The sequence below is a fragment of the Chinchilla lanigera genome, unplaced genomic scaffold, assembly GCF_000276665.1.
Source record: "Chinchilla lanigera isolate Chin_1 unplaced genomic scaffold, ChiLan1.0 scaffold00115, whole genome shotgun sequence".
Classification (NCBI taxonomy): Eukaryota; Metazoa; Chordata; class Mammalia; order Rodentia; family Chinchillidae; genus Chinchilla; species Chinchilla lanigera.
In genome coordinates, this window is record NW_004955516.1 from 2,155,632 (window position 1) to 2,164,144 (window position 8,513).

General features: G+C 41.6%; 1 pseudogene; it reads left to right on the top strand.

Annotated features, from left to right (window-relative positions):
• The first annotated feature begins 2,027 nt into the window (after nt 1–2,027).
• LOC102008973 lies at nt 2,028–2,644 on the top strand (annotated as a pseudogene).
• The last annotated feature ends 5,869 nt before the right edge of the window (nt 2,645–8,513 follow it).

Below are 8,513 nucleotides of genomic sequence, written 5' to 3' on the forward strand. Positions count from 1 at the left end.
ATTGCTGAGGAGGAACAAGAGAATAGGAAAGGTGGCCTGAAGGCATCACAAGAACCAGCAGAACTCTACCCTTTGCAGCCCCAAAATTGCAAAAGTGAAAGACTGCTTTGACAGGAAAACCAGTGGCATCATGTTCTAGAATGGCATAGGCTCCACCATGTTCCAGAATGGTGGCAGTCACACCATGTTCCAGAATGATGGAAGCCACACCATGTTCCAAAATGGCAGTGGCTGCACCATGTTCCAGAGTGGCAACAGCATAGAGAATTTGCTTCTCAAAATTGAATTCAGATTGCTCAGCTATCCAAGCCCTCGACCCCTATAGCCAAGAGAGAGGAAGGCCTGGTTACTGCTCTAGCTGGCGGTGGACCTTCGCATTATCAACATGTTGCTTATTTTAGGAATACGCAGAAGGCAAGGTTATGGGGTCAGGAAGGCTCCCCTACATATTTCAGAAGAAGGCCAGAGAGGCCAGGCAATGTTCCCCTGACAGGAAAATATGTGAAGCTATGTATGTGAAATCAAAGGTACTGTGGAGATCCCAGAAGTTTGGAAAAGCCAGGAACATGTATCATCTAAGGAAACCCGCAAGGAGGGAGCAAAGCAGGACTAAGAGAGAAACCATGTGAACTACTACCACCAGAAATGCCATAGGGATGGAGCCACCAAAGCCCTTTGGAGCTCACAACTTTCCACAGATTGTCTCAGATGCTGCACACGGAACTACAGGACTTAATGTTTGCCCTGCTTGATTTTTGACTTACTTTGGTCCCAATCTTTTCTATGTCTGTGTTTGTAACTTTTGTAAGGATAACTTTTATCTTTTCTATCTCCGTGTTTGTAACTTTTGTAATGCCATTGAATGTTGGAAGTGTTTAGCTTTGCTTCCTTTTTACAGTGGTTCACAGCTAAGAGTTTGCCTTACATCTTGGAGGAGATTTGGGACTTGGACCTTTAAGCAATGCTCAAACTTTTAGGACTTTGGCAACTCTTAGAGATGGACTAAGTATCTTTTGCATAAAGGGATGTACATAAGTCTTTGGTTGGTCAGGGGTGGAATGTTACAGATTATGTCTGGATGTGCTCCCCAAAACCTCATACAGTCATGAGGGGCAGGCTTCTCAGAGGCAGCTGAATCTAGAATTTGTGACTGACTCATAGTGCAATGCTGGGATTAAGGTTGCTGGGATTAAAACTGGGTGATTGCTGGATCATTCCACTGATTTGATTGTTACCACCCTAATCCCAGAAGTCTGGATAAGATAAAAAAGACAGAAAGAGGTTTGTTTCCCCCTTTTTGCTCTGGCTGCTTTTGCTGTCTTCTACCACTATAAACTGTTGACCCTCTGCCATGCCACCATGCCTTGGAACCAACTGATTATGGACTGAAACCTCTACAAACTGTAACCTAAATAAACCTTTCCCTCTTTAACTCTGTGTATGAGATATTTTTTCCAAGCAATGAGAAAAGTAACTAAGATGCTATCATTTGAGAAATATGATGTTTGTGACTTTGATTTTCCTCTATCTCATTGTCCCCTGGAGTTGTTCTGGTTAGGCTGGAGGTCTAGGGTTGCATTTTGCTCTGTATTGTTTTCCATTTTTAAATTTTTTTGTCCTTGATTATTGTATGATTTTATAATAGATACTATCAAGACCTCCCTAGGAAATGTCTGCTCTTCAGGGATGTCTTTTTAGTGTAGGAGTTTCTTGATTTTTCCATCTGTCCCAATTTCTTACCTTCCCAATTTATTAATGCTGATATGTTGGTATCCATTTGGCTCAGTCCCTTGTACTTTTGTACAAGACTATGGTGATAGTTATTACCCCAGGTCTTCTCAGTGTTGCTATACAAGGGAGAAAAATTGATTACAACAGATATGACATCCTAGATTAAGTGGTACAGCTTTCCGCCCCCTGTCCCTGTCCCACCCCAAGCACTGCCCTGGTTTAACCATGCTTGCTCTGAGCTCCCAGCTCCTGCTAAGTTTGCACAGCCACCGTCTCCCTCAGCCACCACCATTATTGTCTACCAGGACCTCATCAGCCACGATGAGATGTTCTCTGACATTTACAAGATCCAGGAGATTGTGAATGGGCTGTGCCTGGAGGTGGAGGGCAAGATGGTCAGTAGAACAGAGGGTAACATCGATGACTCACTCATTGGTGGGAACGCCTCCGCTGAAGGCCTGGAGGGTGAGGGCACTGAAAGCACAGCCATCACTGGTGTGGACATTATCGTAAACCACCACTTGTAGGAAACCAGCTTCACAAAAGAGGCCTACAAGAAGTACATCAAAGACTACATGAAATCAATCAAAGGCAAACTTGAAGAACAAAAAACAGAAAGAGTAAAACCATTTATGACAGGGGCTGCAGAACAAATCAAGCACATCCTTGCTAATTTCAAAAACTATCAGTTCTTTACTGGTGCAAACATGAATACAGATCGCATGGTTGCTCTCCTGGACTACTGTGAGGATGATGTGACCCATTTATGATTTTCTTTAAGGATGGTTTAGAAATGGAAAAATGTTAATGGATTCAATGGTTACCTTGGATCTATCATTTGTCATAACTGGCTGCTGCTTGTCATCCACACAACACAAGGATTTTAGACAAATGGGATTGATGTCATCTTGAATGCTTCATTTATTTTGACCATGTTTTATTTGGAGTGGAGGCATTGCTTTTAAGGGGAAAAACATGTTATGTAGCTTGTCTGAAAATAAAGTGCATTTAAGCTCAAAAAAGTGGTACAATTAGCAATAACAATAGCATCAAGCACATCTTAGAAACTGTCAAACTGTGGTAACTATTAATTTGGTACCTTTAACCACAGAAGCAAGATATACAGTATATAACAGAGTCCACCGTAGATTGGGAGCTTTATGCAAAGGATTTGCCCCTTGATAGAGTGGTTTTATTCTGTGGTGAGGAAATTTAAGAGGGATACCAGATAAAACAGAGAAATGAAGAGAAATCAGTCTTAAAAGCAATGCCTCCACTCCAAATAAAACATGGTCAGAATAAATGAAGCATTCAAGATGACATCAATCCCTTTTGTCTAAAATCTTTGTGTTGTGTAGAGGGACAAGCAGCAGCCAGTTATGACAAGTGACAGATCCAAGGTAACCACTGAATCCATTAACATTTTTCCATTTCTAAACCATCCTTAAAGAAAATTATAAATGGAGTCACACCATCCTCACGGTAGTCCCAGAGAACAACCATGCCATCTGGATGTTATGATTGCTTTCAGGTAGAAGCAAGGCTGGAGGACAATGGATGATCACTCAAGCTTTGGGTATCTAGAGAAGAAGGCAGAAGAGAAAGAATAATGAGTAAACAAATAATTATCAAAGCTAACCAGAAAGACTAAAGAGTTGAGCACTCTGAATTGAATTCTAAAGAATAAATTCTCTATGTTGCCACCATTCTGGAACATGGTGCAGCCATTGCCACACTGGAACACTGTGGTGGGGGTAGCTGCCATTCTGTAACATGGTGCAGCTGCCACCATTCTGGAACATGGTGTGACTGTCACTATTTTGGAACATGGTGCTCTTAGGCTTTCTTGTCAAAGGAAGGTTTTTCACTTTTGCAAAGTCTTTCACCCCTGCAAGGGGTGGAGTCCTGTTGCTTCTTGTGATGCCACAGGCCATCTTTTCTATCCTCCTGTTCCTTCTCAGCAATCATTATCTCCCTTGCTTTATCTTTGAATTCCATAGCTTTACGGGAGTTTCCTTTCTGCCCAATTTCAAAATGTTTTAAATCATTGCACGGCCTCTTTACTCTTGATTTTCAACATAGGTCTGGCTAAAAGCCCCCAACCACAGCCATGCCACCGCCTTATCATTGAACTGCCTTGAAATTTCTTCTGCCAGATTAATTAGTCCACTACCCTTAATCTCAGTCTCAGGCAAAGGCTCTGGACATGAGCAAAATGCAAACTTTCTGCCAAGCCATAACACACATCATCTGGAGCCCAACAACCAATGCAATTATCTACAAACCCAGCATGCATCTTTGTTAATGTTTTTACCATATTGCAGGGCCCACTGAAGGACAACATTAGTTCCCTCATTGGAGATAATTGCCCACTTCTAGTACATTTGTACTACCATGATGGATATCTTCTCTACAGAGAAATGATTTGAGAAAGCTTCAAACTTTTATAAAACAGCTACAAAGTGCAGCAACACTTTTAAAGCTTGCTACCAGGTCTGATGCCCCTCAGCAGCCAGTGAGACTGTTCATCATAAGAGCTATAGAAAAAATTTTCTCTAGCCACAGTTAATATTCAAATATGGAAACATAGAGATTCTCACATATCCCCGACTCCTAAAATACCCATGATAAAATATAACCATGAGTTTATAAATAAATATTTTCAAGTCTTGGATAAATGTATTCCACTGATATTTATTACGAAGGAACTCAGTTAACTAGCTTTGTTGGGAAAAACAAAAAATCCATAACTATAGAGCAATAACACCCCAAATATGTGGTGGAACCCTACCTAAAGCTCTAATTACACTATTGTGTTAAGAGATACTGGCTTCTTTGGTGATGAGTGGAGGGTAAGAGCTAGAATAAGATGGCCGAACCCAAACAATACCTCAGTGACTATGTGGCTCAAGCCTATGGAACTTAGTTGCCTCTAGGGAGGATAGGAAGATGTACATTAGGGTACCCATGGATTAAAGGGCACTGGCTTAAAACCATAGATCAATCAGCTAACCTGCCAGTCTTGTGGTATTGAGGAGCACATCAGTTTTTCACTGGTATGATCATCTAGCCACGTCTTCCTTTTCCAGATAAGACATGAGTATAGAATGGTGTTACTGGATTGTTTCCTTCTAAAAATGGCTCACCAAATAAACATTACTAGATTTAATGGTGCTTATGTCTCCTTCTGTATTTGGATTACAAGTTCTTGTCTTGAATAAATAATTGAATGAAATAAGCAAAGAGGGATGACAAAAGTTTATTTGAAAAATTGAAAGTGAAGAATGTAGGAGAAATCCACTCTGCAGAACAAGCTTGGGCCAAGTAAAAGAGGAAAAAGTAAGATAAAAGTACTCCCTGGAGTATACAGGGCTGGATATCATGAGGAATGTGATGATAGTGAGCTCTTTTTGGTATCTGTGTCCTTTTATGCCATCCAAATCTTGAGGGAATCCATGAAAACTTTTATATACAGGTCCTGAGAGGCAGTGCTAGGATCCCACACCTCTCCTCCCAGCCAGTCTAAGCCATGTCCTGTTTCCTATCTCATTTGCCCCTGAGAGATATAAAACCCCATAGTTTTTATGGAATGCTGAATGAGTGCAGGTCTCTGTTTTCTATAGATTTTTCAAGCTGGGAGGTGCTGTAGAACCTACTTACTGCAGATTATATGTTCTCTACCTAACTACCTTGGGGTGCTGTGGCTCACTGGCTGGGATGAAGAAAGAAAAACCTGTCACAAAACAAGAAAAGAGTTAGCAACCAGTTAAGTACTTGTTTGATAGGAGAAAGAAACTTTATATTAGCCCAAATATGAAGAACAGGTCAGATTTCCATGCTTCCTGTAGCAGCATTGGAGTCTTGTTTTTTGAAGAGAAGTATCAAGTCTTACAGAGGCTCACAGGAGTAGCTTTCTCCTTTTGGGTAATCTTGTTCTTTAGACATTTCAGGTGGGACTGGATTTATTCTAGAAAGATAAATCCAATTCTCTATCCCTGCCCCGTTTACTGCAATGGGTGTGGCAAAGATCACTGAGAAGGGACCCTTTCATTTTGATTTTAATTAGTCAGTGGGTGTGCCCTCTCTCAAAATTTTTTACAAGCACTTGGTCTCCAGGATGGACAGTAGGTGGTCCCCCTGGGCCAGGAGCTGGCAAGACTCTGTTCCCATAAATTTGGATAGCCTGTTGAACCTAGCCCAAATTAATGAGATATTGTAATTGTCTCCCAGTCTCTGGGTCTACTATCATATCAAAAGACAGGAATAGTCTACCATATAACATCTCAAATGGGCTCAGACTTAGCCCATTTTTGGGAATGTTATGAATTCTCATGAATGTCATTGACAGCAATCAGGACTCAGACATCTCTTGGCAAAGTTTTGTCAGAGCTCACTTTAAAGTCTGGTAGGCTCTCTCTACCTTTCCAGATGATTGAAGCTGCCGAGTGGAATGGAGGTGGTACTTTATTCTTAAAACCTTTCCCTTGGTGCTCCCTGAGTTACTTGGGAGGTAAAAGAAGATCTGCTGTCACTCTAGAGACTGGAGTAAATCAAATCTGGGGATTATTTCCTTAAGAAGCACCTTGACTACCTCTATAGCCTTTTCTGAATGGATAGGAAAGGCTTCAACTCAGCCTGGAAAAGTGTCAATAAGTACCAACATTTGCTTTAAATGCTCCTCATGGTGGTATACGGGTAAAGTCTAATTGCCAGTCCTTCCAATGTCCCTCTCCTGTACAATTCTAATAAAGTGATTTTAGTTGCCTCAGTTATCGTATGCACAGATTGGGCAAGTTTTGCAGAACTGTAAGGTGGTTGACACGAGTGCTGGTCCCATGAAAACTTGAGTGACCATTTCCAATGCAGCATTTCTTCCCATATGGAAGGAATCATGAAGTGTTTTTATAGCCTTCCATTTGTGTCCCTTAAGGAAAGACCAGTTTGTTTTCTAAATATCACCAGAGTCCCTTTTTAATTTCCCCTTGTTCTGAGTCACATTTGTCTTCCTGGGGAGTATAGACTGGTTTTAATGGTTCCTCAGGAACTAAGAATAAGTCTAGAGTCTTAAGGGGCTGTAAAGCTGCCCTTTTTGTTTCCCTAGCAACCTTTTGATTGCTGAAGGATACTTCAGACATGTCTCTTTGGTGCCTTTTACAATGCATGACTATGACCTGCTTGGAAAAATGGACTGTCTCTAAGAGTTGTATAATTTTCTGCTTGTGCTTTAGAGATGATTGGCAAAGCTATTTCCATCAGTGAGCAAAACCTCTCCCGGGTTTTGGAGGCGAAGGTCACTGATATCTTGCCTGCTTGCATAGGTCCGGGAGATCACTTGTTCACAAGAGTGGCTAACTTCTGGGCCTATAGGCATCAAAGAAGCAGGGTTAATAGTACTGCAAGTTTTTCTAACCTCAGGGGTGTCTAAGAGCATGGTCTTTATTTGGTAAGCCATTCCTCTCTTAGCCACAAGTAACCTTTTGTCTCCAGAATAGCTCTGACTTGATGGGGACTTAGGACTCCTAATCTCTGCCCCAAAGTTAAGTTTGCAGCTTCTTCTGTTAATACAGCTGCAAATAATCTCTGATTATGGGTCCCCTTGACCCCAACTATGGCTACAGATACTGAGGATGGTTTTCTAGAAAAGTAAGTCAAAACAGAATGAAGTAATTGAATTGGCTCACTCATGACATCTAAGATTACCCAAGATTCCTTGGAGGAGATGGCAATATACATAACCAAGGCACTGCAGGTTCTGCTGGGCCTCTTCAATTATCAGAGCAGGAAATGAGGGCTCTGGATGGCCTAGCCCCTCTGAGAGCAGGCAGGGTCAGACCTCCAATGCCATGAGTCAGGCACATTAGCTGCCTCACATCTGGAGCAGGGCCCATGGGGAAGCTTGGTGCAATCTTGTGCCCAGTGATCATTCCTCTTGTATTTAAAACAGGAACTCTTTCCCCAGCTGTCCCTGTTTTTTCCTCAGATGACCTGAGTGGGTTTAAAGCATCACCAACTGCAGCAGCCATAACCTTAGTCTTTCTTTGTCTTTTCTCTGGGTCCCAGTTGTTGAATACAGAAAAGGTCGTATCCAGCAATTGGGCCATTGGTGGCTGCGGGCTCGTCTGAAGTATTTGTAGTCTACACCAAATATCTCAGGCTGATTGACAGATAAAATGATGTCCCACTATTGCTTCTCCCTTTCTGGAAGATGGGTCTATATTAGTATATTTACAAAAGACTAAACATCCCTTTTTATCTCTCCCGGTAAGAGTATATTCAGACATCTTTCTTAATCCCCTACTGGTATTACAGACCCAGTTTGGTTCTGCTGAAGGGAAATAATCTTTCTTTCCCTTTTTAAAGCACATTATTAATTTGCATAGCTCCTAGCCTATTATACACCTGTAACTGAAAAGGGGCCAGGTCTACTTGACCTGGGGGAGGTGGAAGAGATCTCCCAGTATCATCACAGAATAGGAAGACCCACATCCCTCTGAGAGACAAGTGGGGTCTCAGGACAAGGTCATCCAGAATAACTTTCTCCTTCTTGGGGGCTACTCTAAACACAATAGTCCCTAAACATTCCCTTTGATAGTTATAAAACCCTAGACATAAGGCATTTCATTCCACCTTGTGTGTTTTAAACAGCAACACTGTAACTGGACAGTAGTCTCATCATTTGAAGTATAATCCTCTACCAATCTCTTGATACCTCTGAGTTCATATTGAACCCAAATCATATTGCAATAGTAGGTAAGACATTCCTGTTTTAGAGTGTGAGGACC